The sequence below is a fragment of the Triticum dicoccoides genome, chromosome 5A, assembly GCF_002162155.2.
Source record: "Triticum dicoccoides isolate Atlit2015 ecotype Zavitan chromosome 5A, WEW_v2.0, whole genome shotgun sequence".
Lineage (NCBI taxonomy): Eukaryota > Viridiplantae > Streptophyta > Magnoliopsida > Poales > Poaceae > Triticum > Triticum dicoccoides.
This window is the reverse complement of record NC_041388.1, coordinates 447969886-447995679: the sequence shown is the minus strand read 5'-3', so window position 1 is coordinate 447995679 and position 25794 is coordinate 447969886. Positions and strand designations below refer to the sequence as shown.

At 41.9% G+C, this 25794-nt stretch overlaps 1 pseudogene; it reads left to right on the top strand.

Moving 5' to 3' along the window:
* The first annotated feature begins 24776 nt into the window (after positions 1–24776).
* LOC119304751 lies at positions 24777–25014 on the top strand (annotated as a pseudogene).
* The last annotated feature ends 780 nt before the right edge of the window (positions 25015–25794 follow it).

Sequence of the window (25794 nt, the reverse complement as noted above, 5' to 3'; positions counted from 1 at the left end):
TAAGGATCGGTAGGAGGCACAACAATAGAGGGAAGACCAATAATTTCATCCTTACTAGGCAATTATTTTTCATGTGGTTGTCTATGAAATTTAGAAAAATTAAACTCATGAGATACATCACCAAAATTAACACTAATAGTTTCCCTATTGCAATCAATCTTCGCATTAACTATATTCAGGAAAGGCCTACCAAATATAATGGGACAAAAATCATCTTGTGGAGAACTAAGAACTAGAAAATCAGTAGGGTACTTGATGTTACCACACAAGACTTCGACATCTCTAACAATCCCAAGAGGTGAAATAGTATCTCTATTTGCATGTTTAGTAGTAACATCAATTTCCTCTCTCTCAACGGTTGCAATATCCTTCATAGTCTCTTGATATAAAGTAAAAGGGATAGGACTCACACTAGCACCAAAATCACATAAACCATGATAACAATGATCTCCTGTTATAACAGAAACCACAGGCATGTCAACAACAATTTTTTATCTTTAGAATCAAGTTTAGTAATCCTAGTTGCTTCATTACAGAAATATATGACGTGCCCATCAATATTATCAACCAGAAGATCTTTAACCATAGCAACATTAGGTTCAACACTTATTTGTTCAGATGGTTTAGGTGTTTTAACATTACTCTTATAGACCATAGTTGAAACTTTAGCATGTCCCTTTATCCTAACAGGAAAAGGTGATTTTTCAATATAAGTAGTAGGCACAACTGGATCAACATTATAGATAATTGTTTCTTCTTTAGTTATAACAGGTTCCTCAAACTTTTCTACAATAGGTGTGTGATATTTAAACCACTTCTCCTTAGGGAGATCAACATGATTAGAAAATGATTCGCAAAAGGAAGCTACTCTCTCAGAGTCAAGTCCATATTTAGCACTAAACTTATGAAAAGCATCAGTTTCCATAAAATATTTAACACAATCAAACTCAAGTTTTATGCCTGGCACTTTACCTTTGTCGAGTTCTCAATCTTCAGAGTTGTGTTTAATTCTTTCTAGAAGACACCATTTGAATTCAATAGTTTTCTTCAAAAAGGAACCAGTAGAAGAAGAATCGAACATGGATTGATCATTATGAGAAAGCCAAGCATAATTTTTTTTGAATAATAATCTCTCTTGAGAGCTTATGATTGGGGCGTGTGTACATCATGTAGTTAAGCCTCCCCAAGCTTGAGCGATACTTTCTCCTTGTTGAGGCCAAAAATTATATATATAATTCCAATCACGACGAACCTTATGCATAGGATAAAACTTCTGATGAAATTCCAATTCCAACCAGTTCCAGTCCCATGACAATTTCTTCCAATATCCTATACCATGTCAATGCCTTTCCCTCCAAAGATACAGGTAATACCTTCTTCTTAACTCCATCCTTGGATAAACCTACAAGCTTAAACAATCCACAAATTTCATCACATAAGGACTAGCTAGAAGTTTCTCCAACATACCCGAGGGGCAACTCTTATTGCTTCGGTAGGTTGAGGGGCAACTCTGATTGCGTCTGGTCGAGGTGAAGATACCTCGAACAAACCCCTCAAAGGATTACTTTCCCTAATAACAAGTAACAGTAAATTTCAGCACTTAGTATAAATGTTTACTTACCAAATTCCACTTACCAAAGGCACTTCACTCCCCAACAACGACGCCAAAAAAGATTCTTCATGATCCACAAGTATAAAGGATCAATCGTAGTCCTTTTGATAAGTAAGAGTGTCAAACCCAATGAGGAGCAGAAGGAAATGACAAGCAGTTTTTAGCAAGGTATTTTCTGCAAGTACTGAAAGTAGCAGTGATAGATAGTTTTGTAGCAAGATAACTCGTAACAAGTGACAAGTAACAATAGTTAAATAGTGTAGCAAGGTGGCCCAATCCTTTTATAGCAAAGGACAAGTCAGAACTTTCTCTTATACTCCCTCCATCCCAAAATAAGTGTCTCAACCTTGTACTAACTTTAGTACAAAATTGTACTAAGCTTGAGACACTTATTTTTGGATGGAGGGAATAGTAAGCAAAGTGTTCTCGAGGACACATGGGAATTCACCTAGTTACTTTCATCATGTTTATTTGATCCGCGCTCGCTATTTTGATAATTTGATATGTGGGTGGACCGGCGCTTGGGTGTTGTTCTTACTTGAACAAGCCTCCCACTTATGCTTACCCCCTCACGCAAGCATCCGCAACTACGAAAGAAGAATTAAGATAAAACTAATCATAGTATGAAACATATGGATCCAAATTAGCCCCTTACGGAATAACGCATAAACTAGGGTTTAAGCTTCTATCACTCTAGCAACCCGTCGTCTACTTATTACTCCACAATGCCTTCCCTTAGGCCCAACTATGGTGAAGTGTCATGTAGTCGACATTCACATGACACCACTAAAGGAAGCAACAACATACATATATCATCAAAATATCGAACGAATACCAAATTCACATGATTACTTATAACAAGACTTCTCCCATGTCCTCGAGAACAAAAGTAACTACTCACAAATCATATTCATGTTCAAGATTAGAGGGGTATTAATTGAATATCATGAATGATCTGAACATATAATCTTCCACCAAATAAACTAACTAGCATCAACTACGAGGTGTGATCAACACTACTAGCAACACACAGGTACCAATCTGAGGTTTTGCGAGAAAGATTGAATATAAGAGATGAACTATGGTTTGATATGAGATGGTGTTGGTGAACATGTTGATGAAGATTGGTCCTCCCATGATGAGAGGATCATTGGTGATGTTGATGGCTTCGATTTTCCCCTCCCGGAGGGAAGTATCGTCGGCAGAATTGCTCCATCGGAGAGAAAAAGTGCTCCTGCCTAGGTTCCGCTTCGAGACGGTGGCGCTTCATCTCAAAAGGCCTCCTCTTTAATATCGAACCAACTCAGCCTACAATGCCTCAACAATTCTCTCATAACTTCAATACCAACGAAACACAATCCAGAGAGACTAAATGACTTTCGCCCAATTTTACTTTCTGAATTGTGTTTTGAAAGTACTCACAAAAATCTTAGCGGAGCTACTCCAAACATGGATTTTGAAGATAGTACACTGTAACTAGTATGGGTTTATCAAAACACGCACCATTCAAGATTACCTAGGCTGGGCGTTCGAATACTTGCACCAATGCAAATCCTCAGGAAGACTGATTGTCATCCTAAAGCTTGATTTCGAAAAGGCTTTTGATACCCTGGGCCACTCCTTCATACTTGATATGATCAAAGCTAAACGCTTTGACAATAGATAGATAATGTGGAATGAGAAGATTCTAAGTTTAGGGACCTCTTAAGTGCTTCTAAATGGCATCTGAGGTGCTGAATTTAACTGTAAGCAGGGGGCAGACAAGGGAATCCCTTGTCACCCTTGATGTTCGTGCTTGTAGTGGATCTTCTGCAATTATTGGTAAACAAATCTTGATGGGAAGGAAACCTCACACTCCCGATCGATCAACCACCTTCAGAAGACTATCGAGTGATTCAATACGCAGATGACACATTAATTGTCTTGCCCGCTGGTCATGAGCAACCGCTTGTGATTCAAAATATTCTCAACATGTATGCTCAATCAACAGGCCTCAAAATCAGTTATGCCAAATCACAACTCATACCTATCAATATCAAGCCAGAAATACAATTGAGTTGGCACAAGGTTAGGTTGCGAGGTTGGTTCAATGCCATTTCCATAACTGGGGCTCCCGCTTGGAACCACAAGACCCACAGTTAGAGAGTTAATGCCGCTTGTGCACATGATTGAAAGAAGACTCACTGATATGATAGTCTGGTTCAATTATGGCAGCAAGATTTAGTATGTGAACTCAGTTCTCTCGTCCTTACTGTCATTCGCAATGTGTGTGTTGAAACTACTAGATAAACTGATTGAATTATTAGACCGGGCAAGAAGACACTACGTATGGCGCAACGTTCTAGACAGAGACACATACATACTCTTTAGCTGCGTGGGACTTAGTATGCCGTCCAAAGAACAAAGGAGGTTTGGGAGTGGTCAAGCTAAAGATTCAGAACCAAGCTTTGCTTCTGAAAATCATTCATAAATTTATGCACAAGGAAGATGCACCTTGGGTCATGCTACTATGGGACAAATATTACAACGATGCTCCACCACAAGCCATGGAAATTTGTGGATCATTCTGATGGCGTTATGTCTTCTCATTGATCGACATATATAGGGGTGTTACTATCCATATTCCGAGGGCTGGAGATACCATATTGCTATGGAAGGATGTCTGGACTGATGAAAACACACTACAGAATATATATACATACGCCCATCTATACTCTATGCCAAAAATGAAGACATGTCCCTAGCACACTTCCACAATGATAGCAACCTTCAAAACAACTTTCATCCGCCGCTCTCGGTGGAAGCCATGGGAGAATATAATCTGTTACGAACGCAAATGGAAACATTCAGTCTAGAGCCGCTAATAGTTGATGAATGGATCACATGCTGGGGGGACACGACATTCAAACCAAAGAAATTCTATAAATTATATTTCAGAGAACTGATGCCCCCCCACCACATCACAAAGATCTGGAAAACTAAATGTCTCATGCAACATAAGGTGTTTGCTTGGTTAATGCACATGGATAGAGTCAATACCAGAGATTTGTTATGTAGACGACACTTTAACATTGGGGATCATACTTCATGTCTACTATGTCAGTCAGATCCACTGGGAACAAACAAGCATCTATTCTCGAGTGCACATTCAGTTAGTGTTGCTGGCAAGCTATTAACATGCAATGGATACCACTTTGGAGATGCAGGACATGTTTGACATTGCAACACAAACCTGGTGGCTCCCCTTATTCAAGGAAATATCTATTTTGGCAACCTGGAATATATGGAAACAGGAATAGGTTATGCTTTCAAAAAATTCCTACATCTTTGCAAGACTGGAAGAGAGATCTTAAATCTGATCTACACATAATGAAATTCATAGTTGCCCCTGAGGTGGCCACTTTCATTGATAATTTTGTACCAAACCTAGCCTTGTAATTTGCATTGACCCTAAAGCCACAATGGCTATGTAACCTTGACACCTCTGTACATATCCACCATTTTGATTAATATATAAATAGGAGGAGCCTCTCCTGCTATTCTCATTGCTCAAAAAAAGTCATCCTCTTTTTTTAGGTCAAAACACTTCATATAGCAGAAGATGGGGGCTGGAGGCCTACCAGTGGCCCCACAAGGCATCAGGCGCGCCTAGGGGGGTGGTCGTGCCCTGTTGCCTTTTGGGCAACTGGTGGCCCCCTCTAGTACTTATTTGCTCTAGTATTTTTAGATACTCCATAAAAATTCTTCGTGAAATTTCAGGTCATTTGGAGCTAGAATAGGTATCTCTGTTGTAACTTTTCCAGGTCCAGAATTCCAGCTCCCGGCAATCTCCCTCTTCATGTAAATCCTGCAAATTAAGAGATAAAATGCATTAGAATTGCATCATGAAGTGTAATAATGATTAAAAAAAACTTTATAAATAACAGTCAGAAAACATGATGCAAAGTGGACATATCAAGAATCTATGTCGAGTTTAAGCCGAAGTTTAAATTAAGTAGAATCTATGTTGAACTTTATGCAAATTTCGGTTGAGTATATGTACATTATGTCAAATTTTGGTTGTGTAAATCAAATCTATGTTGAATTTTATGCACGTTAGGTTTTCACTCTGTTATATATAAGTGACCGGTTAGGTCCGGCGAAAACTTAGTGGAGTAAAAATACTCCACTAAGGGTTTACTCCGCCGGATCCTCTCCTTTTTTAGTGGATCGGTTAGAAATGCCCTAACTAGTAGGACAAGAAGCTTGACAACCTTCTTGACATGTTGGGTACAAGGTTGTGTTATGTTGTGTGTGCAGATACTAGCGACTTTGTTTGCTAGGACAAATCTTTCCGATTCTATAAACTTTGGCTCTCTAATGAGAAAAATACTTATTACTAGGTTACATCACCCTTACACTTGAGGGATACCCAACCATTCTTACAATAGAGCAAGCAACAGCCTAGGTCCACGGAGTCCGTGACGGCCTTCCTCGACAAGGTCACCGCACATATTGAAGCTGAAGGATGGCCACAATGACGGTGGCCTTCCATATGCCTGTAGCCCACGGGCCAAGGCGCCGCACTACCCGCCCCCAACTCTTACCTCCATGGTGATGGCCTCAGCCCCACTAACATATCGAAGGTAGAATTGCAAGTGAGACAGAAAAATAACATGTTATAGATGAAGTTGCAACTGGGAAAAAGAGCCGGGTTAAAAAAGGATGAAATCTTAGCGGTTGGACAAAATGAACAAGAAAAACAGCTCAAGCAATGAAAAAGAATGGCCTAACGACTAGAGAAAAAAGGGTCACAGAGGACAAGCCAGAAAAAAGGCTCAACCCTGAACGAGCCTTACTACCGACCGACAAAAGCAGGTCAATCTCGCTGAAGCAAGCCTTATGTTGAGTCGGGCTATTTCTGCTGTTCCTTTTGTTGCATTTTTTCTGAGTTCGATTTTTGGCTTTTTGTTTCCTTTTTCTTATTTCTCATTTTCTTTCTTTATATTTTCTGCTTTGGTATTTCTTCTGGTTTTCGGTTTTTACCTTTTTTGGACATCTTCCTTTTTTTGCAAAATAAGTTGAACATTTTCTTTTTTGCACATTTTTTAATAGGTGGTGAACCATGACGAACAAATCATTAATATACGAGGAATCATTTTTGGATACATACTGAACATTTTTTAATATATATTGAACGCATTTTAATATATGAGAAACTTTAAAAATTATATGATGAATTTTTTAGTACACACTAAATATTATATGATGAACTTTTCCCAATGCACAGTGAACCTTTTTTAATATACACTAACCTTTTTCTAAAAAACATACTGAACATTTTTCGAAAAACGTTCAAAGTTTCCAAAAATGATTTTATATGTTATTAGAATTTTTCAAAAAATAATTAGAAATTCATAAAATATTCACATTTTAAAAATTATACAAAGTGTTCAAAACAACAATTGAAAACCATGTCCTTACAGTATTCTGGTACATCCCGAATGGGCTGTCCCTGTAAAGTTGTGCCTGTGCGAAGGTGAGGTTGTTTGACGCGCGGCAAGTATACCGCGCTTTAAGCAAGACTAGCACATATGTCCATGCGTTGCAACGAAAGATAAAATAGTATGCATTTAAAGTCAGTGAGAATTATATGTGCAGCAAAACCCTATGTGCACACGAAAAAAATGAACATTTAGCTTTGCGGTTTCGCCGCATGTGAAGAAATCAATCTGCCATTTTTTCATTCATTGATCGAGGCAATTTAAGAGTTTTGTTATGTCATCGTACGCGAGAGAAGGCCCATAAGTTATTGAATCTACTTTTGCTTTCAATCCTTCCAATCGAGGCGATTTTCAGGTATGAAGTTTCTCGGAAACTTGAACATTTTTTTAATGTGGAACAGTTTTATGAAAATTATGTACATTTTTGGAAAAACGCAAACAAAATATGAAAGACAATATCATGTTAAATTCACAAAAAAATTCTGAAAACACCCAACTTTTTTATAATAACATTAAAATTATTTGACTTTGTAGAAAAAAATTAGAAACTTGAACATGTGTTGAAAAATTATAAGATTTTTAGAAAACGTGTATCTTTTATACAAAGCATTATTTATTGTGAAAATTTTACTAAAATAAATATTTGTTCGAATTTGGAGCATTTTTTGAATGCCATTTTCTTTTTAGACATCTCGAACAATTTTGAAAAACATTATTTAGTATTGAAAAAAAGATGGAGGCAACAATTTTTTTGAAAATAGCAACAAAATTTTGGAATTCTTACCATTTTCAACAATTTGTTGTTCTTAAGTCTGAATTTTTGTTGAAATTTTTTAATTTATGAAATAAATTTTAAAATAAAAAAACTCGAAACGAAAAAAGAGATAGGGAAAGGAGAAAAAAATAGAATTAATACACAGAACACAAAGAAAAATAGCTCAGCCCATTATTAGTTGTCCTGCGTGAAAGTCCGACTAAAAAATACAAACATTATTTGAATTTTAAACATTTTTTAAAACGTGAAAATGTATTGAAAGTTGATAAGATTTTTAGAAAATGTGTATCTTTTATAGAGGAACATTATTTTTAATTATGAAAATTCACTAAAACAAGAATATTTTTTTGAATTTTGAGCATTTTTAAATGACATTTTATTTTTAGGCATCTTGAAATTTTTTGAAAACAAAAGTTTTTGTAAAAAATGCGGGAACTTCTGGTGTGTTCTGAGTATTTTTCAAAATAACAACAAAATTTTGTAATTCTTCACATTTTCCAAAAAAAATCAAACGTTTTTTGAGAATTTTAAATTTATTTATGAAATAAATTTAAAAAGAAATATAAACTGGAAAGGGTAAAAAGAGATAGGAAAGTAATAATAAAATAGAAGTAAAACATAGAAACAAAGAAAAATGGACCAGCCCAATATTGCTTGTCCTTTGTGAAACTCGACTGTTTATTGCCCAGTGCGGAAAATAGAATTTTCTCAGCTGCGTGGGCAGATTAATAATTGTGATAGCTTCGCTGGCCCATCGCGCGCGGCCCACTTACAAAAATTATTTTTCTAGCGCCACCTCGGTTAGAAAAAATATATTTTCGCTCGTGAATGGATGAAAAAATAATGAAACGCACATTGGTTTATTAGTAGGTATAGATATAGAGGTATAGATTCCTCCTGTCTCGCTGAAAAGCTTTAAACTGCGACGAAGTTATCGGGCCGGCCTAGTTTTGCTTTCTTTCTTCCCTTTCCCGATTGCTCGCTGCCTTCCTTCGCTCGTTGGTTGTGCTGGTTTTCGATCTTGTTTGCTCGCTAGGTGAGCTTCGTTCCCTGGTTTTGCTAGATTTCTTTTTTGTTTTTCTTTGTGTTTCATTGTTTTCTCTATTTTTATTTCTTTTTAAATGTTTCTCTTTGTTTCTTATAAGTTTTTAATAGGTTTAGTCTTTGTTTTTCATCGGGTTTCTTTCTTTTCTTCTCTTTTTCTTTTTTCTTCTTTTATTTTTCTTTGATTTTCTTGGTTTTCAATGTTTTTCTTTCTTTCTTTATCGGTTTTCAGTGTTTTGCCATAGTTTTTTCTTTTCTTTCTTTTTCGGTTTTCATTGTCTTTTTTTGCATTTTTTTCTTTTGGTTTTCATTCAACACTTGTCACGACCGGTTTTCCAATAAAAATATTTATTGAGAAACCAATCTTTTGAGTCCAGTATGAGAAAAATTCTCCTTACCGGTAGACAAATTCTTGATACAATAAGCCAGTAGCATAAAATATATTACAGGTTCGAGCTACGGTTGCTCAACCAAATTATTACAAGCACGCCAATAATTATACATAATGGCGGACATGACACAGTGGTGTGGAGGCATACTACTGACTCGAGGATAGGGTGGTGGTGGAAAAACACAGCGGGGAGCGAGATACATGACTCTAAAACTGGCATCTCATCGAGCGTCGAGGTGAGGCTCGATGAATTTATTTGGTAGCGGAAGGGGATATAATACAGTGACCAAATCCAGGGTCGCACGAGACTGACTGGGATTCCTCTAGGCGTCGGACTCGCTATTGAACTCTTCATCCATGGGATCGCCTTCGTCAGCATCTGGCGAAATCAATAAGCCAGTGAGTACTTTGAAAGTACTCTCAAGATAGTTTGGACGTAAGATATAACAAATGCATGCATGAATGCGTCACGATTAATTCACCAATGTATATTCAAAAAAATTAGCATAAAGAAGTAAGTAAAAGGGAAACGGCGGTAGTCCGCCTGAAATCCCAACAAAACATAAATGAAAGCCGATCGGGTGTCTGAAGCGACGCCTCGAAAGGTGAACAAATAAATATAAGGAAATGATGCCACAGTCGGGCGTCTTAGCGACACCACATAAAGGGCTTTAAAAGAAATGCCACAGTCGGACGTCTGAGCGACATCACAGAAAGGGCTTTAAAAGAAATGCCACAGTCGGACGTCTGAGCGACATCACAGAAAGGGCTTTAAAAGAAATGCCACAGTCGGACGTCTGAGTGACATCACAGAAAGGGCTTTAAAAGAAATGCCACAGTCGGACGTCTGAGCGACATCACAGAAAGGGCTTTTATTAAAAGTAAAATATGACAATGCCACAGTCGGACGTCTGAGCGACATCGCAGAAAGGGCTTTTATTCACAAGTAAATAATACTCATAATCAACATTCAATTCATGAAAATAAACGGGTTAGTCCATCCACAGGAATAATCATTTAACCGGAATTAGCACTCATACGATTCACCGGAGTCTCTGTCATCAAAACTGGCACTTGTCAGGATAAGATGATACTGAACTTGGACATAGAATAGATGATTCAAGGAAATATATGACTCTGCAGAGTTTGTACAAAAATTTCCCACAGCCAACGGATTTCCGTAGTCACGAAGGACTAGTTCCGTTTACGGTATTTCGGAAGAAACACAGCTAACCAGTACACACCCATCCTACCTCTCGATGCTAGGAATCACCCTAGACATCGTCCAAGAAAAACTTTTGAGACGGGGAGATCACAATCTCGAATAGCATGGGATCAAATTTATATACGCGCGCTCTAAGGGGTGCCCCCCTCTCGGTCCCAACCGGAAACACCCATGCCCCCTGACCGGATGACTGGCTTTAATCCAGGGCCATGGAACCATCATCCCGGCCTCTCCTTTTGGTGTGTACCAGGAAAGCGGTTAGCAACTTACTAAGCCATATTCCTTGCGGAAAACATGTGGTAGTACAGGGAAGGAAATGGGAGGAACTGGACCGATACGGTTTGACACTGCAGTCACATAGCCTGGCATAAGACTGGCATGCTACAACACTGCCATCTTACCCATCCTCATGCCAACACATGGCCATTCATATACACATCCATCCACTTATGGATCATCGAACTCACTTACCTCAACAATGCATGGAAATAACGTTCATCGGTATGCTCATCAACATGCCATGAGACTAACTAAATGCAAAACATGCCAAGACACTCATCATATCAAAAGTTCAAACATGCTTGCCTGGTTCGGAGTAGTCGGAGCCTAGCTCGGTGAAGTTTGCGGTTCCGTCACCTCCTTCGGTATCTACGGTATAAAGAAAATATATGCGCTATCGTAAATACCATGAGGTGCACAAAAAGTATTCCAAATTTTTTTCAAATAAATATGATAAAAAACTAGACAAAAATATGAGGAGGACAGAAAAAGAATCAATCAAAAATACTATTCTGTTTAAAACTTATAAAGGTTTTTGTCCAGGGACTCATCTGTAATGAAACAGAAAGTTTCCAGGGGCTAGCTCATAAAAACAGAAAACGTCCCGGTATTGAATACGCCAGCCCAGAGGGGAAAGCGTACTTTGCCCGAAGGCGCTTCCAGAAAACGATTCACTTAGAAATGACAGAGAGGTTGACGGTGGGTCCCGCCTGTCAGGTTTGAATATACAAACGGGGCGGCAGATTTCGCCGGTGCCCGAGAGCCGCGGTGGTCGCCGGCGACGATCCACGGCGAGGCAGGGGGATCGGAGGGTACCTCCGTCATTAGGGCACCTTCCCGCATCGGTTGGTGGTGGTGGTGGTCGCCGGCGAGTACCACGTCGACGGCGAGCTTTGCTCCGGCGGACGGTGGTTCGGGTGATCGAGGGACTCGTCGGAGAGAGCTGCAGAGATCAAATTGAGGAGGGGGTTAGGCTCCTGGTAGCTAGAGGGAGTAACTGACGGGGTTGGGGTGCCGGAGACGGCCTCACCGGAGCGAATCGAGCTGGTGGCCGAGGCGGATCGGGGCAGCCGGAGTTGGGGGAGGAGACCTCCTCGAGGTCCTCCTAGTGGCCTGGCGGGGCTTTGGTGAGGTGTAGAGGTGGTGCGTGCTCGAGGGTGAGCTCGGGGTCCTTTATATAGGCTATCCGAGGCGGTGGCCATGAACGGGGATCTCCGGTGAAGGTTACGGCGGCGCAGAGCTTGGTCGGGGGTGATTAGGGATTGGGCGTCGTCATTGAGGTCCACCGGTTCCATTTAGGTGCTAATCGGGCTGGGATTTGGTGCTTTGGGGCGAGTTCGACAAAACGGGGCGGCGCGGGCCTGTCGGCGGCAGGGAGCACGTTCCGTGCTTGCCGGGCCACGGCGACGGTGCCATGGGCGTGCGCTGGCATGCATGAGGCCACGCGGAGAGCAGAGGGGCGTTGTGCGGCGCCGAACGGCGTTGAGCCGCCGTTCTGTTCCCTGTCGGCTGTAACGGGGTTTCGGCCGCCGCAAGACACGCCGCCGCGGGCGGCCAAGGGCGCCACCGACGCCGGGAAGACGCCAAGCGTGCGTGCGGGGGTGCTGGCCAGGGAGAAGGGTCCGCGCGCAACGCGCCAAGCGCACTGTGGACGGTGACCGATCACTGACGAAGAAACGACGCTGCGTCTCTGAATTTTCTGAATTTTTCTGAAAATGCAAAGGAACAGTGCAGCTCAGGTGTTCGACAGAATGTTTTTGGCCTCTGGGGATTTCTCCTTGAGCTGATTTTTGGTGGAGTGGCTACTCATTGCTCCAGTAGGCTGCCTGAATTTTGGTGGAATTTTTGGAGAAGTGTAGATATGAATTTCACCAAATTTGGCAAATCTGGTCCAAACTTGCAGGGACTGAATTTTGAAAAATTTGAAAAGAGGAGGAGTGGATCAAGATGGTTCTGGGTTGTGGATGCTAAGGACAATCCAGAGGAGTTGGTTTTAGGTCAAAACTCAAATGCAATAGGGTACTTGCTTTGAAAACCTCTCAGGCTCCAAATAATGTGCAGAAATGGTTTTGAGGGGAAAAATAATTAGAATGAAATCCAAAACTTGCTTGGATGAGTTGGGACAGAGAACTTAGGTTGATTACAAGGAGGAGGGGAGGTTTTGGAGGGGTTTTACCATATGGGCAAAATACAAAATCATGGGTGGTTTCCAAGGTATGAAAATCCCAAATTTTCATAGAGTTTCTTTTTAAAAGAAAGAGATTAAACTCCCAAAATAATTTGAGAGGGAACCAACAGAAGAAGTTTCAATAGATCAAACACCATAGTTTTGAAAAAATAAAATCCTTGCCAAAGAAAAGGAAGTTTTAAGAGGAAGGATTTTCTGGAAAAGAAATTTTAAATGCCCTCAAAAAAAAATTCAACAAAGTTTTTGATGAAAATCAATTAAAAATTTTGGGAGTGTCACAGCACCTACCCCCTTAGGAAAAATCTCGTCCCCGAGATTTCAGCTGATCCTTAAATAAGTGTGGATACTCCGTCCGAAGAAAATCCTCTCTTTCCCACGTTGCTTCACTTTCGGTGTGATTGCTCCACTGAACTCTGAAAAACTTGATGGTTTTCTGTCGGGTCCTCCTTTCAGACTCCTCTAATATTTTTACGGGGCGTTCCCGATAAGTGAGGTCTGGTTGCACGTCAATGTTCTCATGGGATACTTGCTTCTCTGGTTTGCTTACGCACTTCCTTAATTGAGAGACGTGGAACACGTCGTGAATGTCGGACAAGTCTTCGGGTAAGTCTAGCTGGTAGGCTACAGTGCCTCTTCGTGCCACTATGCAGAATGGTCCAATGAATCTTGGTGCTAACTTCCCTTTAATCTTAAACCGTTGCAGTCCCCTCATAGGTGATACTCGTAGGTACACAAATTCACCGGGTTCGAAATTGACCCCACGATGTTTCTGATCGTAATAACTCTTCTGTCGGCTTTGACCGGTCTTGAGTCGGTCCCTGATTAGCTTGACTTTTTCCTCGGCTTCTTTGAGCATGTCTGGGCCGAAGATACGGCTGTCTCCGGTCTCTGACCAATTTAGCGGGGTACGACACCTCTGTCCGTATAGGGCTTCAAAAGGTGCCATTCGCAGGCTGGCCTGGTAGCTGTTGTTGTATGCGAACTCGGCATATGGCAGACTTTCTTCCCAACTGGTTCCATAGGTGAGGACGCATGCTCTCAGCATGTCTTCTAAAATTTGGTTTATGCGTTCAGTCTGTCCATCAGTCTGGGGATGGTAGGCTGTACTGAAGGCCAATTGAGTTCCCAGAGCCTGTTGTAAATGATCCCAGAATCTCGAGACAAATTGAGTGCCTCTGTCGGATATTATAGTCTTCGGGACTCCATGCAGACAAACTATACGGGAGAGATAAATCCTGGCAAGCTTCTGAGTGTTGTAGGTTGTCTTCACTGGAATAAAATGTGCCACCTTGGTTAATCTATCGGTGATGACCCATATGGCATCATTCCCATGTTGTGACCGAGGTAGTCCGACAATGAAATCCATCCCTATTTCATCCCATTTCCACTCAGGTATTTTGTTCGGTTGCAGTAGTCCGGCTGGTCTCTGATGCTTAGCTTTTATGCGTTGACATGAGTCGCAACATGCAATGAATGTGGCTATGTCCCTCTTCATACCGTGCCACCAAAATCTTTCCTGAATATCCTTATACATTTTGGTTCCTCCAGGGTGGATCGAATATGGAGTGGTGTGTGCTTCAGCTAGGATTTGCTGTTTGAGGTCCTCTATGTTTGGCACACAGAGTCTGTCTCCGTACCGTAATGTTCCATCATCGCCTATGACAAACTCCGAGGCCTTGCCTATACTCACCTTTCTTTTAATTCCTTCAATGCTGGGGTGACCGGGTTGAGCTTCTTTAATTCTCTCCATAAGGTCGGGCTTTATTTCCAAGTTTGATATGGTGCCTTCCGCGATCATTAACAAATTGAGTTTGGCAAATTCTTGTTGGAATTCAGGCCTTAAGCTCTGCAGACTGTTTTCGTTGGAGCTGGGGTTCCGACTAAGAGCATCGGCCACTACATTTTCTTTCCCTGGATGGTAGTGGATACCAACTTCATAATCCTTTACCAATTCCAACCAATGTCGTTGCCGTAAGTTTAGTTCTGGCTGTGTGAAAATATATTTGAGACTTTTATGGTCCGTGTATATTTCACATCGATTCCCAAGTAAGAAATGCCTCCATTCCTTAAGTGCATGAATAACTGCTGCCATTTCTAAGTCATGAGTGGGATAATTTTCCTCATGCTTGCGGAGTTGTCGTGAAGCGTATGCAACAACCTTGCCTTCTTGCATCAACACGCATCCGAGACCCTTTCTGGACGCATCACAATACACTTCAAAATTCTTGTGTATGTCGGGTACAATTAATACCGGTGCTGTAGTTAGTTTCCGTTTTAACTCCTGGAAACTTTTTTCGCAGGCTTCTGTCCATTCAAATTTCTTGTCTTTCTTGAGTAACTGCGTCATTGGCTTGGCTAGGGTGGAGAGTCCTTCAATAAATCTGCGGTAATATCCTGCCATTCCCAAGAAACTTCGTACGTCAGTTACGCTGGCTGGTGCCTTCCAGTCAAGTATGGCCCTGACTTTCTCCGGGTCCACTGCGATACCGTCTTGGGTCAGCACGTGGCCTAGAAAGCCTACTTGTCTTAGCCAAAATTCGCACTTGCTGAACTTGGCATACAATTGGTGTTTTCTGAGTTCTCCTAGCACAATCCTGAGATGTTCCGCGTGCTCTTCTGGTGTCTTGGAGTATACTAGAATATCGTCGATGAATACCACAACGAACTTGTCCATAAACTTCATAAATACTTTGTTCATGAGGTGAACAAAATATGCAGGGGCATTAGTTAGTCCAAAAGGCATAACTGTGAACTCATATAGTCCATATCTGGAGGTGAAGGCTGTTTTGGGGATATCTTCTGTTCGTACTTTTAATTGATGATATCCTGACCTTAAGTCAATCTTTGAGAATACCTTGGCCTGAGCGAGCTGATCCAATAAATCATTTATTCGTGGCATCGGGTATTTGTTCTTGACTGTGACCATGTTAAGTGCTCGGTAGTCTATGCACAATCTTAGTGTTCCATCTTTCTTTTTGGCAAATAAAATTGGTGATCCCCAAGGTGAGGAGCTGGCTCGAATGTACCCCTTGTCTAGTAATTCCTTTATTTGTTTCTTCAACTCAATCAATTCGGATGGTGCCATTCTGTATGGTTTCTTGTATATGGGGGTGGTTCCTGGTGCTAGCTCAATGCTGAATTCTATTTCCCGGTCTGGTGGCATGCCTGGTAGTTCTTCGGGAAATACATCTGGAAATTCACATACCACTGGAACCTTGCTTAACTCAGAAACGTCCACCTTATTCAATCTCGGCTGCCGGGGTATTTTTCTTTCCTTGGCTGATACTTTTATTGTCTTCCAGTGGTGATGCATGAGAATTACGGTCCGGTTGAAACAGTCAATAAAACCTTTGTTGGTGGTTAACCAGTCCATCCCTAGGATGACATCCAGTCCTTTATTTTCCAACACAATAAGATTGGTGTAAAATTTCAATCCTTCGAACTCAATAACCACATTCTGATAGTAACTCTGAGTAACTTGCTGAATTCCAGGGGACTTGATGATCATGGATTTTTCCAAGGGAAACATCGAAAAATTATTTTGCAAAGCAAAACTTTTCGAAATGAATGAGTGAGAAGCTCCAGAATCAAGCAAAACCGTTGCAGGTATTGTGTTGACAGGAAACGTACCGAGTACGATATCCGGAGCGTTTTGTGCTTCCTCTTTGGTTACGTGGTTTAGATGACCCTTCCTGTGGTTGTTGTTGGGGTTGAAATTGTTGCGCTTGGGCGCTGAATTATTTCCACCATTGTTTGGCTTCGGGGTCGAGTTCCTTGGCTTGGGGCACTGTTTGGCATAGTGTCCTTCTTCTCCACAAGCATAGCAAGTAACGCCTGGGCGATATGTGAACTCTTTGTCCCTTGCATGGAAATTCTTGGTTGAGCGTGAGATGTTTGTCGCAGGCTTGTGTGTCCCACCTTTCTGAAAATCTGTCCTGCTTCGGTGGTTGCGCGCAAGAGTAGTCTGGTCTCTTTTCCGCTTGCGTAAATCCTCCAAGCTACGTCTCTCATTTTCCAGAGTAATAGCTTTGTCCACTAGTGTCTTAAAATCTGGAAAAGTGTGAACGACCAGTTGACATTTAAGCGCGGGCGTCAGACCGTCAAGGAATTTCTCCATCTTCTTGCTTTCAGTCATACGTTCTTCATTGGCGTAGCAGGACAATAGATTAAATTGAGCGTGGTATTCTGACACTATCATGTTCCTTTGTTTGAGGTCATCGAACTCTCTCTTCTTGATTTTCATAATACTCTTGGGAATGTGTGCACCACGGAAACCTTCCTTGAAATCATCCCAGGTTATATCATTTTCGTTGGGGTGCATGTGCAGAAAGTTCTCCCACCATGATGCAGCTGCTCCTGTGAGATAGTGCGGAGCATATAGTACTTTCTCGAGATCTGAACATTTTGCAATAATTAATTTCTCTCCATATCTCGAAGCCAATCCTCGGCCTCAAGAGGTTTGTCAGTATGAGAAAATGTTTGGGGACGTGTCTTCTGTAGCTCAGATAACTTGGAATGCTGCTGATACTGTCCATGGTGATTTCCCATGTTGATGACTTGGTTCATCATTTCTCGATGTTGTTGCTGACTCTGCTCATAAAGGCGGCACATTTGTGAAAGTGCCGATTCATTTCCCTGTTGGCTTGACTGTCCTTGCGTGAAATTGTTGCTGGGTTGTGTATCATAATTTTCCTCTGGTGGAGTTGGCATGGAACGAGTCCAAGGACGAGACATTTTTAACTCTGGGGACATATTTTGTAAAAATCCATAAGAAACGCGAAAAGAGTCACAAAAACAATTCCAGAAATGCATAAAGTTGGCAGATAAAATTAAATAACCAGGCTTACTTAAGAAAAACAAATCGAGTTGCGCACGGAGAAGGACTGCTCATTACATATCTTACACGCGAGCGGTAATTATACAATACGTCACTCAGGATATGCGTGCATAATCCTGACATGTTATTTAGGCTAGTGCACTTCTCCAGATCCTACATGATGCGCAAACAAGCTACTTCTCACAACCTATGTACATATAAACATATCATACAAAGCAGTACATTGCATGGCGGCTAAGCGTACTCAGGCGGAGATGTTGACGACCTCCTTTGCCCTGCCGAGGGTGAGGCGTAGCGAGGCTAGAGACTCGACTTCCTCCTCGCTAATAGGCTCCATACGTGTAGTGTTGCGCTGAGTAGATGGAGCGGGTGCCAGGGGCGGAACAACACGAACAGGAGTGGGCGCGCAGGGTGGTGCAGTGCGCGCTGGAGTGGGCGCAATAACTTGGTTGAACTCTTCGGTGGTAGGCAGGCGACGAGTAGGTGCATAAGATGCTGAGGACGAGACCCAGTGGCAGTGCGGTGGGTAGGAGCTCCCTCCTGTTGGCAGCACAGCCATGAACTGAGTCCATGCGGGCAGCCACGAAGTCGTCCACCAGGTTGTCGAAGGCTGCCTCCAGGGCCCGGAGATACTCAATAAGCATCTCAAAAGCCTCGTCTCGTTCTCCTCTGGGGCAGGAGAATGCGTAGTGACAGGTGTAAGGCACATGGCATGGAAGATACCGGTAACGATGAGTCTTCATCACGGGGAGGACATCCCTGAGACGAGCTATCGCCTCGCGGGCTGCCATCTGCATAGCATGCTTCTCCGTAGGCATGGCTCTTCCCAAGAACCGAAAGCGGCGTAACTCACCACGCCCTCCCTTGAACTGCACCGTGACCTGGTGCATGGTCAGACTGTCGTTGACTCGGTGCTGGCAGAGTGTGAAGACAGGGCGCACAGATGGCCCCATCGCGACCTGAATGATGAAGGAAAGAAGCTTGACGAACCCATCGGGCACGTTGGCGAAGGTCTGAGACTCGCAGCTGTTGTCGGCCATCTACAAAAGTAGGCAAAAATTCTGCATGGTCAGAACATAAATTTATGCTGACTGACAGAAAATGACTACAATCAAGAAAATAAGAAAAGGCTCAAACATGCTAATAACCAATTACCGATCGCTCCTAGTGGCTTCCTACAGTCAGCCTGGCTCTGGTACCAAGCTTGTCACGACCGGTTTTCCAATAAAAATATTTATTGAGAAACCAATCTTTTGAGTCCAGTATGAGAAAAATTCTCCTTACCGGTAGACAAATTCTTGATACAATAAGCCAGTATCATAAAATATATTACAGGGTCGAGCTACGGTTGCTCAACCAAATTATTACAAGCACGCCAATAATTATACATAATGGCGGACATGACACAGTGGTGTGGAGGCATACTACTGACTCGAGGATAGGGTGGTGGTGGAAAAACACAGCGGGGAGTGAGATACATGACTCTAAAACTGGCATCTCATCGAGCGTCGAGGTGAAGCGGATATAATACAGTGACCAAATCCAAGGTCGCACGAGACTGACTGGGATTCCTCTAGGCGTCGGACCAGCTATCGAACTCTTCATCCATGAGATCGCCTTCGTCAGCATCTGGCCAAATCAACAAGCCAGTGAGTACTTTGAAAGTACTCTCAAGACAGTTTGGACGTAAGATATAACAAATGCATGCATGAATGCGTCACGATTAATTCACCAATGTATATTCAAAAAAATTAGCATAACGAAGTAAGTAAAAGGGAAACGGCGGTAGTCCTCCTGAAATCCCAACAAAACATAAATGAAAACCGATCGGGTGTCTGAAGCGACGCCTCGAAAGGTGAACAAATAAATATAAGGAAATGATGCCACAGTCGGGCGTCTTAGCGACACCACATAAAGGGCTTTAAAAGAAATGCCACAGTCGGACGTCTAAGCGACATCACAGAAAGGGCTTTAAAAGAAATGCCACAGTCGGACGTCTGAGCAACATCACAGAAAGGGCTTTAAAAGAAATGCCACACTCGGACGTCTGAGCGACATCACAGAAAGGGCTTTAAAAGAAATGCCACAGTCGGACGTCTGAGCGACATCACAGAAAGGGCTTTTATTAAAAGTAAAATATGACAATGCCACAGTCGGACGTCTGAGCGACATCGCAGAAAGGGCTTTTATTCACAAGTAAATAATACTCATAATCAACATTCAATTCATGAAAATAAACAGGTTAGTCCATCCATAGGAATAATCATTTAACCGGAATTAGCACTCATACGATTCACCGGAGTCTCTGTCATCAAAACTGGCACTTGTCAGGATAAGATGATACTGAACTTGGACATAGAATAGATGATTCAAGGAAATATATGACTCTGTAGAGTTTGTACAAAAATTTCCCACAGCCAACGGATTTCCATAGTCATGAAGGACTAGTTCCGTTTACGGTATTTCGGAAGAAACACAGCTAACCAGTACACACCCATCCTACCTCTCGATGCTAGGAATCACCCTAGACATCATCCAAGAAAAACTTTTGAGACGGGGAGATCACAATCTCGAATAGCATGGGATCAAATTTATATACGCGCGCTCTAAGGGGTGCCCCCCTCTCGGTCCCAACCGGAAACACCCATGCCCCCTGACCGGATGACTGGCTTTAATCCAGGGCCATGGAACCATCATCCCGGCCTCTCCTTTTGGTGTGTACCAGGAAAGCGGTTTGCAACTTACTAAGCCATATTCCTTGCGGAAAAGATGTGGTAGTACAGGGAAGGAAATGGCAGGAACTGGACCGATAAGGTTTGACACTGCAGTCACATAGCCTGGCATAAGACTGGCATGCTACAACACTGCAATCTTACCCATCCTCATGCCAACACATGGCCATTCATATACACATCCATCCACTTATGGATCATCGAACTCACTTACCTCAACAATGCATGGAAATAACGTTCATCGGTATGCTCATCAACATGCCATGAGACTAACTAAATGCAAAACATGCCAAGACACTCATCATATCAAAAGTTCAAACATGCTTGCCTGGTTCGAAGTAGTCGGAGCCTAGCTCGGTGAAGTTTGCGGTTCCGTCACCTCCTTCGGTATCTACGGTATAAAGAAAATATATGCGCTATCGTAAATACCGTGAGGTGCGCAAAAAGTATTCCAAATTTTTTTCAAATAAATATGATAAAAAACTAGACAAAAATCTGAGGAGGACAGAAAAAGAATCAATCAAAAATACTATACTGTTTAAAAGTTATAAAGGTTTTTGTCCAGGGACTCATCTGTAATGAAATAGAAAGTTTCCAGGGGCTAGCTCATAAAAACAGAAAACGTCCCGGTATTGAATACGCCAGCCCAGAGGGGAAAGCGTATTTTGCCCGAAGGCGCTTCCAGAAAACGATTCACTTAGAAATGACAGAGAGGCTGACGGTGGGTCCCGCCTGTCAGGTTTGAATATACAAACGGGGCGGCAGATTTCGCCGGTGCCCGAGAGCCGCGGTTGTCGCCGGCGGCGATCCACGGCGAGGCAGGGGGATCGTAGGGTACCTCCATGATCAGGGCACCTTCCCGCGTCGGTTGGTGGTGGTGGTGGTCGCTGGCGAGTACCACGTCGACGGCGAGCTTTGCTCCGGCGGACGGTGGTTCGGGTGATCAAGGGACTCGTCGGAGAGAGCTGCAGAGATCAAATTGAGGAGGGGGTTAGGCTCCTGGTAGCTAGAGGGAGTAACTGACGGGGTTGGGGTGCCGGAGACGGCCACACCGGAGCGAATCGAGCTGGTGGCCGAGGCGGATCGGGGCAGCCGGAGTTGGGGGAGGAGACCTCCTCGAGGTCCTCCTAGTGGCCTGGCGGGGCTTTGGTGAGGTGTAGAGGTGGTGCGTGCTCGAGGGTGAGCTCCGGGTCCTTTATATAGGCTATCCGAGGCGGTGGCCGTGAACGGGGATCTCCGGTGAAGGTTACGGCGGCGCGTCGTTGAGGTCCACCGGTTCCATTTAGGTGCTAATCGGGCTGGGATTTGGTGCTTTGGGGCGAGTTCAACAGAATGGGGCGGCGCGGGCCTGTCGGCGGCAGGGAGCACGTTCCATGCTTGCCGGGCCACGGCGACGGTGCCATGGGCGTGCGCTGGCATGCATGAGGCCACGCGGAGAGCAGAGGGGCGTTGGGCGGCGCCGAACGGCGTTGAGCCGCCGTTCTGTTCCCTGTCGGCTGTAACGGGGTTTCGGCCGCTGCAAGACACGCCGGCGCGGGCGGCCAAGGGCGCCACCGACGCCGGGAAGACGCCAAGCGCGCGTGCGGGGGTGCTGGCCAGGGAGAAGGGGCCGCGCGCAACGCGCCAAGCGCACTGTGGACGGTTACCGATCACTGACAAAGAAACGACGCTGCGTCTCTGAATTTTCTGAATTTTTCTGAAAATGCAAAGGAACAGTGCAGCTCAGGTGTTCGACAGAATGTTTTTGGCCTCTGGGGATTTCTCCTTGAGCTGATTTTTGGTGGAGTGGCTACTCATTGCTCCAGTAGACTGCCTGAATTTTGGTGGAATTTTTGGAGAAGTGTAGATATGAATTTCACCAAATTTGGCAAATCTGGTCCAAACTTGCAGGGACTGAATTTTGAAAAATTTGAAAAGAGGAGGAGTGGATCAAGATGGTTCTGGGTTGTGGATGCTAAGGACAATCCAGAGGAGTTGGTTTTAGGTCAAAACTCAAATGCAATAGGGTACTTGCTTTGAAAACCTCTCAGGCTCCAAATAATTTGCAGAAATGGTTTTGAGGGGAAAAATAATTAGAATGAAATCCAAAACTTGCTTGGATGAGTTGGGACAGAGAACTTAGGTTGATTACAAGGAGGAGGGGAGGTTTTGGAGGGGTTTTACCATATGGGCAAAATACAAAATCATGGGTGGTTTCCAAGGTATGAAAATCCCAAATTTTCATAGAGTTTCTTTTTAAAAGAAAGAGATTAAACTCCCAAAATAATTTGAGAGGCAACCAACAGAAGAAGTTCCAAAAGATCAAACACCATAGTTTTGAAAAAATAAAATCCTTGCCAAAGAAAAGGAAGTTTTAAGAGGAAGGATTTTCTGGAAAAGAAATTTTAAATGCCCTCAAAAAAAATCAACAAAGTTTTTGATGAAAATCAATTAAAAATTTTGGGAGTGTCACAACACTTTTTGTATATATCAAAAAATATTTTTTCATACATGTTTAACATTTTCAAACATTATGTTAATATTTTTTAATACGTGATTGCCATTTTTTCTATACACATTTTTCAAACCCTTGATTAATTTTTTTTCAAACACAGGATTAACTCTTTTTTGAATGGATGGTCAACATTTTCCTATACATTTGAACTATTTTTAAATCTTGCTTAAAATTTTCCACATAAAAGATTAAGATTTTTTGACACACGGACATGAATTAATATACACATTTAACGTTTTACATATGCTTGATTAATATTTCTCGAATACTTGTTCGACATCTTTTCGAATGCTTGATTAACATATGTATATATGATCAAATTGTTTCGTCATTATTTAATAAGTGGTAAAAGAATTATATACACATTTAACATTTTTCAAATGCTTGATTAATATTTTTCAAATTGTTGATTAACATTTTGGAAATACTTTCTCTACATTTTTTGAAAATCCAGACTAACATTTTTATATAAATGATCAAATATTTTCATCATTTTTTAATAAATTGCCAACATTTTCTGTACGCTCCTTTAACATTTTTCAAATGCTTGATTAATATTTTTAAAATACTTGTACAACTTTTTTTCAAATACTGGATTAACATTTTTTTAAACAAGATCAAATATTTCCACACATTATTTTTTAAACTTTTCGTATATGTGATAATTGTTTTCAATATACACATTTAACTTTTTAAATGTTTTTTGTATATTTTTTTAATAATAATTTAAACAAATACAAGTAAAAAAGTATAGCAGAAAATGTTTTACATTGTTTATTTAAGCATTTAACATTGTTTGAATGTTTCATTGTATAAACAAAAATAAAGTAAAAACAAACAAAAAAACATAAAAAAAAGAGGTTGTGGCCGCTTGCGGGCCTGGACAGGGGCAATTTGCCCTCCGGTTCCGCTAGGGTTCCCTAGGTCTCGCTGAATGCCAGATATAGGGGTCCATGTTTGACGCACGTGTGCTCCAGGAGCTCCCAAGACGCAGCAGTGCTACAGAAAACACCTAAATCTTGACATTGCATCGGAAAGACAAGAAGTTGAATTAGCGATCTTATGCTAGAATTTGCAAAACCCTATTTAAATCATTATTGCCATGTTTTTTTCTCTGTGAAGAAGATCATTATGGAGTGAGGCGTGTTGGCTCCCAGGCTTATCTGCACCCGCGTTGAATAAAAACTTCAAAACAAATACTAGAATAATTCAAAAATTCCAATTTTTTTGGCATGGTAGATAATTTGGTGCGTGATGTCCGCTACAAATTTTAAATCATTTGGACATCTGAGTAGCTCTCGGCAAAAAATACATATTTAGGGTCTGTGAAAAAGTGTACTGTTCATATACTGTTCTGACCCAATTTATCTTTTTTGCTGAGAGCTAGTCAGATGTCCAAATGCTCTGAAATTTGGAGCGAACATCACGCACCAAATTATCTACCTTGCATAAATTTTTTTTGTTTTTCTTTGAATTTTCTATGAATTGTTTCTTGACCGCGTGCAGATGAGCCCGGACTCAGAATTGGATATTCGATCCTTATGACCTTATCCTCATGTAATAGTGATGTCTTTTTTTAAGAAAAAGTTTCGGTCTATTAATTATCGATCATGGAAGTACAATGAACAACATAAGTAATAAAAATGACATTCAGATCTGTATGCCACCTCACCAGGAATACAATCACTGAAATGAACCAAAGTAATGATCTCATTTACAAACTTAATTAAACAGGGTTTGTTCTATAGGCTCATACCGTTGCATCCTTTACCAATAAAGAGGCAACCACTTCAATCTGGTTGTTGCATTCTGACCTCTGGGTCAGAGCATGATTAACGGCTAGGATTCCACCTAATGGGTGCCATCTGACGGCTGTAGTGGCTCACACTGGCACAGGGTGGCCTAGAGGTTATCATTTTTTTTGCGAAATGGCCTAGAGGTTGTCTGAAAGACTATAAAAATGTGTTGATCTCATTTTGTGCTAGCAAGCTAGGGAGATAGCCGATCGAGCGGGCGAGGGCGTGGGTGACCGGCCGTGCAGAAATCTGGCACAGTTAATTTTACGGATGTGATATTGGTGACAGTGTTTTCTCTATGAAGGGAGATGCCAAAAGTACTTACACTCTAAAATCGGCACTGAAGACTTATTGCAATGGTTCTGGCCAATGAATTAATCTGCGAAAATCATCAATTTTCTTTAGGAATCATTGTAATGATCAAGTCAAAGAAAGAGTCAAGAACATATTGGAGGTTTACGATGAATCTCTTCAGGCTACATATCTTGTTATACCTTCCTGGGTGGCCCAATCTCTAATGATTAAATTTAACTATCTCACTGGTAGGCTGTGGAGATGGTTAAATGGGTGGAATGACAGACCTTTATCACGCACAGGTAAGGAGGTACTCCTGAAATCTGTGGCACAAGCTATCCTAACTTATGTGATGAGCTGCTTTCAAATCCTAGCAACAGTCTGTGATAAATATGAGGAAACCAATCTGTAATTTTTGGTGGGGAATTGAAGATGGGAAGAGGAAACTCCATTGGAGATCTTGGAAATGCCGTTCCACTCCTAAATATTTGGGAGGGATGGGATTTAGGGACATGGTCCTGTTCAATCAGGCCATGTTGGCCAAACAATGTTGGCGCCTACTTATGGACACCCATTCCCTATGCTATAGAGTCATGAAAGGAAAATACTTCCCTGAAGGGGATTTTTTGAGCTCGGGTTCTCCA